This window comes from Panthera onca, chromosome D3 (assembly GCF_046562875.1).
Source record: "Panthera onca isolate mPanOnc1 chromosome D3, mPanOnc1 haplotype 2, whole genome shotgun sequence".
Lineage (NCBI taxonomy): Eukaryota > Metazoa > Chordata > Mammalia > Carnivora > Felidae > Panthera > Panthera onca.
In genome coordinates this window covers 51487952-51495583 of record NC_138350.1, presented here as the reverse complement: position 1 = coordinate 51495583, position 7632 = coordinate 51487952, and the positions used below count along the sequence as shown (strand labels likewise).

Below are 7632 nucleotides of genomic sequence, written 5' to 3'. Positions count from 1 at the left end.
ATTTGGTGGTATATAGTTGTACTATATTTGAATGTATTTCTCTGCTGATCAGTGAATTCAAGCCTCTTTCTAATTGGTAGTGGGCATTTGGAGATTCTTGTTTTTAAGAGCTCAAGCCCTTTTTTTTCCCAATTTTCCCCTTTTCTGATTGATTCAAAAGAATTTATGTACACATCCGACTCTGCAGCTTATCTTCTCATTGTCTTAATTTTGCCTCTCTATAAATATAGTTCATATGTTGGGGTGTCTGGGTGTCTCTGTCAGTTAAGCCCCTGACTTTTGGTTTCAGCTCAGGTCATGATCTCACATCTTCGTGAGTTCAAAACCCAGGTCGGGCTCTGTGCTGGCAGCCCAGAGCCTGCATGGGATTCTCTTTCTCCCTCTCTCTATGCCCCTTCCCCACTCTGCTGTCTCTGTCTCTCTCAAAATAAATAAATAAATTTAAAGAAATAGTTCATATCCTTATAAACTATAAATTTTCTTTTTTTGTTATGACTCGTATTATTGTGTCTTATTTAATACATGTTGTCTTACCACATGTTCATGGAAATGTTTTTTTTATTTTTCCCCAAATCTTATTAGGAATAGATTATTGTGTATCATATAAAACAGAAATCAATATTATTTTTATTTTACCCAATATTGGCCCTGCAGAATTTATTGAAAATATTAGCCTTTTAACTTCACTTCAGTGTATTATTTGTCATAAATCAGGAGACCATATTATATCTGTCTGTCTGTCTCTGTTCTGTTTCATTGGTTTATTTAATATTCCCCTTACCCTAAAACTGCACTATCTTAATTAATTCACCGTTATAATACATCCTTTTATCTGATAGAATCTACCTCTGACTTTGTTCTTCTTCTTTGAAAAATGTGCCTTTGCTTTCCTTGTTATTTTTCTATATTACATATAAATTTTAGAATCACTTTATGACATTTCTGCCCAAAAGCTGGTTATTTGATAAATACTGCTTTCAATTTTTATGCTAATTTCATTAGAGTTAACATCTTTTAATGTTAAATCTTTCAATTCATGAATACTGAGAGTTATTAGTACTTACTCATGATGGAAAAAAATTAATATCCTTAAAGTATCATTATTTTGATTCATAAATTCAATATAATCTTTACCCAATTTCAATAGGATTTTTTGATGTTGAAATTTTTTAAAAATTGGAATAAAATTCCCCAAATTTGCAAAAACAAACTAAAAACCTAAAAAAACAAAAATCTAGTGAACATCGCAATCAGAAAATTTATGATGCAAATAATAACACATCTGCAAAGCCAGCATGGTTGATATGGATACAGAAAGAAACAGATTAGGGGTGCCTGGGTGTCTCAGTTGGTTAAGTGTCAGACTTTGGCTCAGGTCATGATCTCACGATACATGGGTTCAAGCCCCGTGTCAGGCTCTGTGCTGACAGCTCAGAGCCTGGAGCCTGCTTCAGATTCTGTGTCTCCCTCTCTCTCTGCCCCTCCTCTGCTCGTGCTCTGTCTGTCTCTCTCTCTCTGTGAAAGAAAGAAAGAAAGAAAGAAAGAAAGAAAGAAGAAAGGAAAAGAAAGAAAAATATATAAACCAGGGCTCCAAGAAACAGATGAGTGCCTTAAGGATACAATGAAAACCCAAGGACAAAAATAAGAATCAATGGGCTCAAACTTATAAGACAAATAAGAATATAAATAAATGAATTACTTAATTAATAGAAAATATAGGAAAGCTCTTTCCTAAAGTGGAATGACAATCTCTAAATGTAGGAAGAATGAAATAGTGATAAAATATCTTTTGAGGGCGCCTGGGTGGCTCAGTCTGTTAAGCATCTGGCTCTTGATTTCAGCTCAGGTAATGATCTCACGGTTCCTGAGATGGATCCCTGCATAGGACTCTGGCTGACAGTGTGGAGCCTGCTTGGGATTCTCTCCCTCTCTCTCTGCCCCTCTCCCCCACCCTGTTTATCAAAATAAATAAATAAACTTTAAAAAGAATATTTTGAAAATATTATACTTACAATTAACTTAGCTAAGTATTAATAGATGCTAAAATTATTGGGTGAAAATTTGGTGGAGAATCCAACATTTACTAAGCCATTTTTCTCCCATATTGTCAATGGAAGGTGGTAACTTTAAGACTTAGAAACCTGGCAGTCATCAACTTCACAAGTTAGCAAAATTAACATCACCAATATTGAAAAAACTGACAAAATGTGCCTGCTAATGTGATACTCTGAGAATGTAACACCTCTCATGTCAAACTTCTGCCAAAAAGGCATATGTAACCTGAATGTAATCATGAATAAACACCAGACAGCCCGGGTCTCCAAAAGAACAAATCAGTATCTTCAAAAACAGAAATGTCGTAAGAGACCAAAGACTGTTTCCTGTTTAAAGAAGACAAAAGAGATGACAATTAAATGCAATGGATGATCCTGTTTTGGATTCTAGTTTGCAGAAAGATAATACATAGAGAAATTATTAGATAATCTGCCAAATTTAATATGAGCTAGGTACTAGATAATAATGTGTATACATTGAAATTTCATGAATTTGATAATCATACTGATGGTAGATGAGTGAATGTTTTCATTATTAAGAGGTACATATTCTGGTTACTCCCAAATCGTTCAGTAAAAATAATGGACTAATAATAATAATTTAGAGATACAGAAAAACAAAATATGACAAAACTCTCACAATTGGTGAATCTAGATGAAGGGTAAAAGGCAGTACTTTCTACTATGCTAAGAACTTCTCTATAACTTTGAAATTGAAATCAAAAATTAAAATTAAAACAATCTCTACTATAAATCTTAAGGACTTTGTCAGCAGACAGATCTTTAGGAACTTTAGGAATTATGTCAGACTCTTCAGCAATGTTTACAGATTACTGCTTTTGCACTTTCCCCTTCAACTTACTAAATTATTGGTTAAGTATTTTCAGGTAGTTGTTATTGATATATAACACAACATACCATCTGGGTAATTTCATCATTTTTGTTGTTTTCTCCAGAACCAATGATATTTTGTCTTAAATTATGGGTAGTCATCTAGGACAATGTTCTCCCAATGGGGCCAAGAGTGATCACTGAAAAAAAAACTATCAATATTGTATTATCTTCCCTAGGGTGCTTTAACATCTAGTTAGGAATACTAATGTATAAACAGGTATGTTTAATACAATTTGTGAAAACATAAGAAGCTGTTATATAGAGCAAACTCTGAGGACACCAGAGGAGTGTCTAACTTAACTGAATAAACTTGGAAAGGAGTGGGTTAGGACAGGGAAGGAATAAACAGGAAAGGAATAAAAGGAATAAACAGGAGGAGGTGACTGTAGAACTGAATCTGAAGGAGGTAAATGAATTAAGTAGGTGAAAGTGTGGGTCTCCCGGAGAAATATGAGTAAAATTGAAAGCAACAGTGTGGTGTGTTTGAGAAAATACCAGGGAAGACAGAACCTATGGAAGGAGAGGAATTGAAGGCTAGTGATAGGAGTTGAAGTTGGTGGTGAAATAGTACCCATCTCAGCATTCAAATGTTTTCTTTTTTAAGTTTATCTATTTATTTTGAGAGAAAGAGAGAGAGAGAGGGAGAGCATGCGTGCACACATGCGCATGAACAGGGAAGGGGCAAAGAGAGAGGGAGAGAGAGAGAATTTGAACAGGCTCTGTGCTGTCAGTGAGGAGCCCCATGTGGGTCTTGAACTCACAGACCAAACCATGAGATCATGACTTGAACCAAAACCAAGAGTTGGATGCTTAACCCACTGAGTCACCCAGGCACCCCAGGTACACTCAATGTGCAAATGTTTTAATGGCCTTTAAATTATACCCAAAAGACATATATTAGTTTCCATTGTCTCCTAAGCATTTAGAAAGAAGAATGCTACTTCTATTTCAGCAATTTTCCTACCCAGGAGAATTATAATGAATTATTTAAGGTCTACCTCCTTGCTAGATCTTAAGCTCAGTGAAGAAGGTGCCTGACTCAGGGTTAAAATTCTTGTATGCCATTCCTATTTGCATGCCGTTCCTTCTGTATGGCCCCCATTTCCTTCTTTCTGAAATGCATTCTTCAGAATTTCTCCAAGGATTCGTGAGTGGTAAATTCTATGCATTATTGTGGGTCCGCAGCAATAACTTTACCTTAGCTGCATTATTTGTTAGAAGTTTAGTTGTTTGTCATATTTCACTTTTATTTTATTTTATTTTTAATTTATTTTTCAGAGAGAAAGACAGCATGAATGAGTGAAGGGCAGAGAGACAGGGAAAAAGAGAGAATCCTGAAGTGGGACTGGAACTCATGAGCCATGAGATCATGACCTGAGCTGAAGTGGTATGCTTAGCCAACCGAACCACCGAGGTGCCTCCATTTTTATTTTCTATTATGACAATAAATATTGTCATATTATACTTTTATATTTCATAACTATTTTCTCTCAGCACCTTCAAAATATTATGTTATTGTTATCTGTCCCTTACTATCATTGCTGAAAAAAAATCTGTGGATGGATATTATTTTCCCCATAAGCAGATGTAACAACTGAGTTTCAGAAAAGTTAAATATTACAGAGCTAACAGTCAAATGCTTTAAGCCAGAGTCTTTGGCTCCAGGGCACGTATATAGCTTCTCTTCTTGCAGATTCTGCTTCCTCTCCTCCTTATGTCATGTGTAAAAGAAGTGAAAGGTTTAAGCCAATGAACTACTACAGTGGCTCTATCAGAGTTTTAATGAATGTTTCCAAGTAACCCTCTTCTCTTTGGCAGTAAAATAGGTAGGGTAGTAGAGTGGTTAGAGCATCGACTCTGAAATCATTTGACTGTAATTTTCTTCTTATGCCGACTCAGCACATTTTACTTTTTACAAAATAAATAAATAAATAAATCTTTGTGCCTTGGTTTCTTTATCTGCAAAGTGGGAATAAATAATATCATCTACCTCACACACATATGATAATTAAATAAATTTTGATAGAAAGGATTAGCACAAAGTCTGGCACATAGGGCTCTCAAAGGTTAGAAAGCATCATGTTGAATATAACTTAATTTTCTTTACTTTTAATGTCCTTAATTTTAATATGTTTATGCCCAGCCTTAATACAAAACTCTATACGGTGCCTGGGTGGTGCAATTGGTTAGGCATCCAACTCTTGATCTCAGCTCAGGTCACAATCTCGTAGTTCCTGAGTTCAAGCTCCGCGTGGGGCTCTGTGCTGATAGTGCAGAGCCTGCTTGGGATTCTGTTTCTCCTTCTCTCTGCCTCTCCTCTGCTTGTGCTCACTGTCTCTCTCATTCTCTCTCAAAATAAATAAATAAACTTAAAAAATATTTTAAAACCTTTATAGGGATATATATCAGGATAACATAGAGGGACAAAAACTAGTTCCATATGTTAAATATAAAATGAAAAATATATTTTTGGCATTTATAGATGAACATGTTGCATAATAATTTATAATTTCTACATTATTTACAGAGATAAATTGAATCTAATTTGCTTATATTGCTTTTGCCTCAATAAATTCAAAGAATTAATCCCTAAGTTAAAAGCATCCAAGAAGCAATCATGTGGCAAGGGATATGGGATCATGAGTATCCATATATTTTTCTCTTAAATAAATGGAAACATCAGAGATATCCACAATTCACCGTGAAGGTTTGTGAAAGCAGGGCTAATTCTTCAGGTCAAAATACATGGGTTTCATGGACAATTACCTACCACATCCATCATTTTTGCTACTATCCAATACAGACGTATAAAGTATAACAAATGTCCCTTGTGTCAGGTCTTAATCACCGACTTTTAACTTTGAAAAGTATTTGCTTTGTGCTGCTTTTATTAGATGTACATCAAGAAGAATAAAGTAGAAACACACACAAAATGGAAAATCTATGGTTGCCTTGACAATTTTTGCCTTCAGAAAAGATGCTTGCCGTCAGCTTGGAAATTTTCATTTACTAATGATAGTATGTCTTAGTGGCAAATTCTAATGACTTCTGAAAATGTAAAAAGAACTTAAAGATATTTATTTTAGACAGCATGCATATTTTTAACTTTACAAAATAGACTAATACTTGAAAATTGTGTAATTATATTCACTTTCACATACTATCTATATATCAGTTCAATAAGACTTGCCAAATGGTAATAAATCAATGCTCTTGAAAATCAGATGTTTCTTTCAGGCCACCACTGAAACAGAGAAAACAAATGCAGGATTATATTGTTTTGTTTTTACTTAGTGTTTTGCCTGTCATCATACGCAAATTTAATCAGCATTATTAGTAACTGTCAACAGCATATTTTGAACATAAGGCAAATACAGCAGGTGGTTTAAAACATGACTGAGAGCAAAAATGCAAAACAAATGATTGCTAGGAAATGCTAATCTATTTCTGCATAAATTTAAGATAAGTTAAAATGCATGCAAATCTCCCACTGGAGGTTAATACTGGAGAAAAAGGGAAATAAATTAACCAATTTTTGTTATTAGGCCATTTGTCTAAAAGCTAAAATTCTAAATATTTTACTCTATACCAATTGATTTGATTCAAGAAATGTGGCTAACTTACATTTATAAAATATGAGAAAATGAAATTTAGAATTTAAATAACAGTTCTCTATACTAATGAATTTGAAAGTTGTTGCTTTGATCGAAACAGTATTATTTCTATAACATATTTTATTATTTTAAACATAGCGCCAATTTTAACTGAAAAGAAATTATTGAAAATATCAAGAGAAAATGAGTAATAAGATTATGTTTTATTCTGATATCATTACATCTTGAGTAACTTCAAGATTGCCTTTCTGGTTGGAGGGAGACCAAGTAAAATGCATTAGGGAAGATATTTTGCACTTGTTAAAATCATGAGATCTGATTATACTGGGATATAGAGGACAATTTAAAAGAAAAATGACATGGTTCTCCACCCACTGTTTTCTTCTCCATAGGGTAGGGAACCACCAGGGGATACCTTCTGAGCTTTTTATAGATATCACAGAAACCATCATTTGAAGCCGTGAGTCCAGATATCTATCAGGTGCTTAGATGATAGAAGCAATTTCGTCTGTAAGAAAGAATATCACTCCAGAGCACCATTTACCCACCTGCCAAACTAGATACAGGAATCTCCAAGGGGCTCTTGCTATTTTAATCTTCTGAAAAATTAAAAGGTATGATAAAACAATTGAGACCAGGGACTTAGCAATGATTAACTCTAATGTCTTTTAGTGCGGGCCATAGCCAGAAAATGAAAATTTAGGTGAAATACGTACATTCATCAATTAAAGTTTAAATACCCATAGAATTCAGACCCAAGTATTAAGAACTCCTTGAGAGCAGAGAGTTGGTTACACAATATAGAAAGAATTTCTACATTGGCAAGAAGTTTTATGTTGAGCATCTATTTGTTTTTATGTAAAATACATATATTCATTTCAAAAGAGGTCCCAACCAAAGTTAAAAAGTTTATATTTACCAAATTATTAATTTCTTGGAAAGCAGTCTATGAAAATTATCCCCCCCCCCCAAATACAGAGTAAGTGAAAATTAGAATTGATTTGACCCACTGGGAACGAGTGTTGATTCAAATAGACAGCATATACCTACAGTAGCCTCTGTAATATCAG

At 34.2% G+C, this 7632-nt stretch overlaps 1 long non-coding RNA gene across 1 annotated transcript; it reads right to left on the bottom strand.

Moving 5' to 3' along the window:
- Nucleotides 1-6074: 6074 nt before the first annotated feature.
- Nucleotides 6075-7163, bottom strand: LOC132665112 (uncharacterized). The gene is made up of 2 exons (XR_009603977.1): nucleotides 7111-7163; nucleotides 6075-6192 (listed from the first exon to the last, which is right to left on the bottom strand). It is a non-coding gene; the product is annotated as an uncharacterized LOC132665112 (long non-coding RNA).
- Nucleotides 7164-7632: the final 469 nt, after the last annotated feature.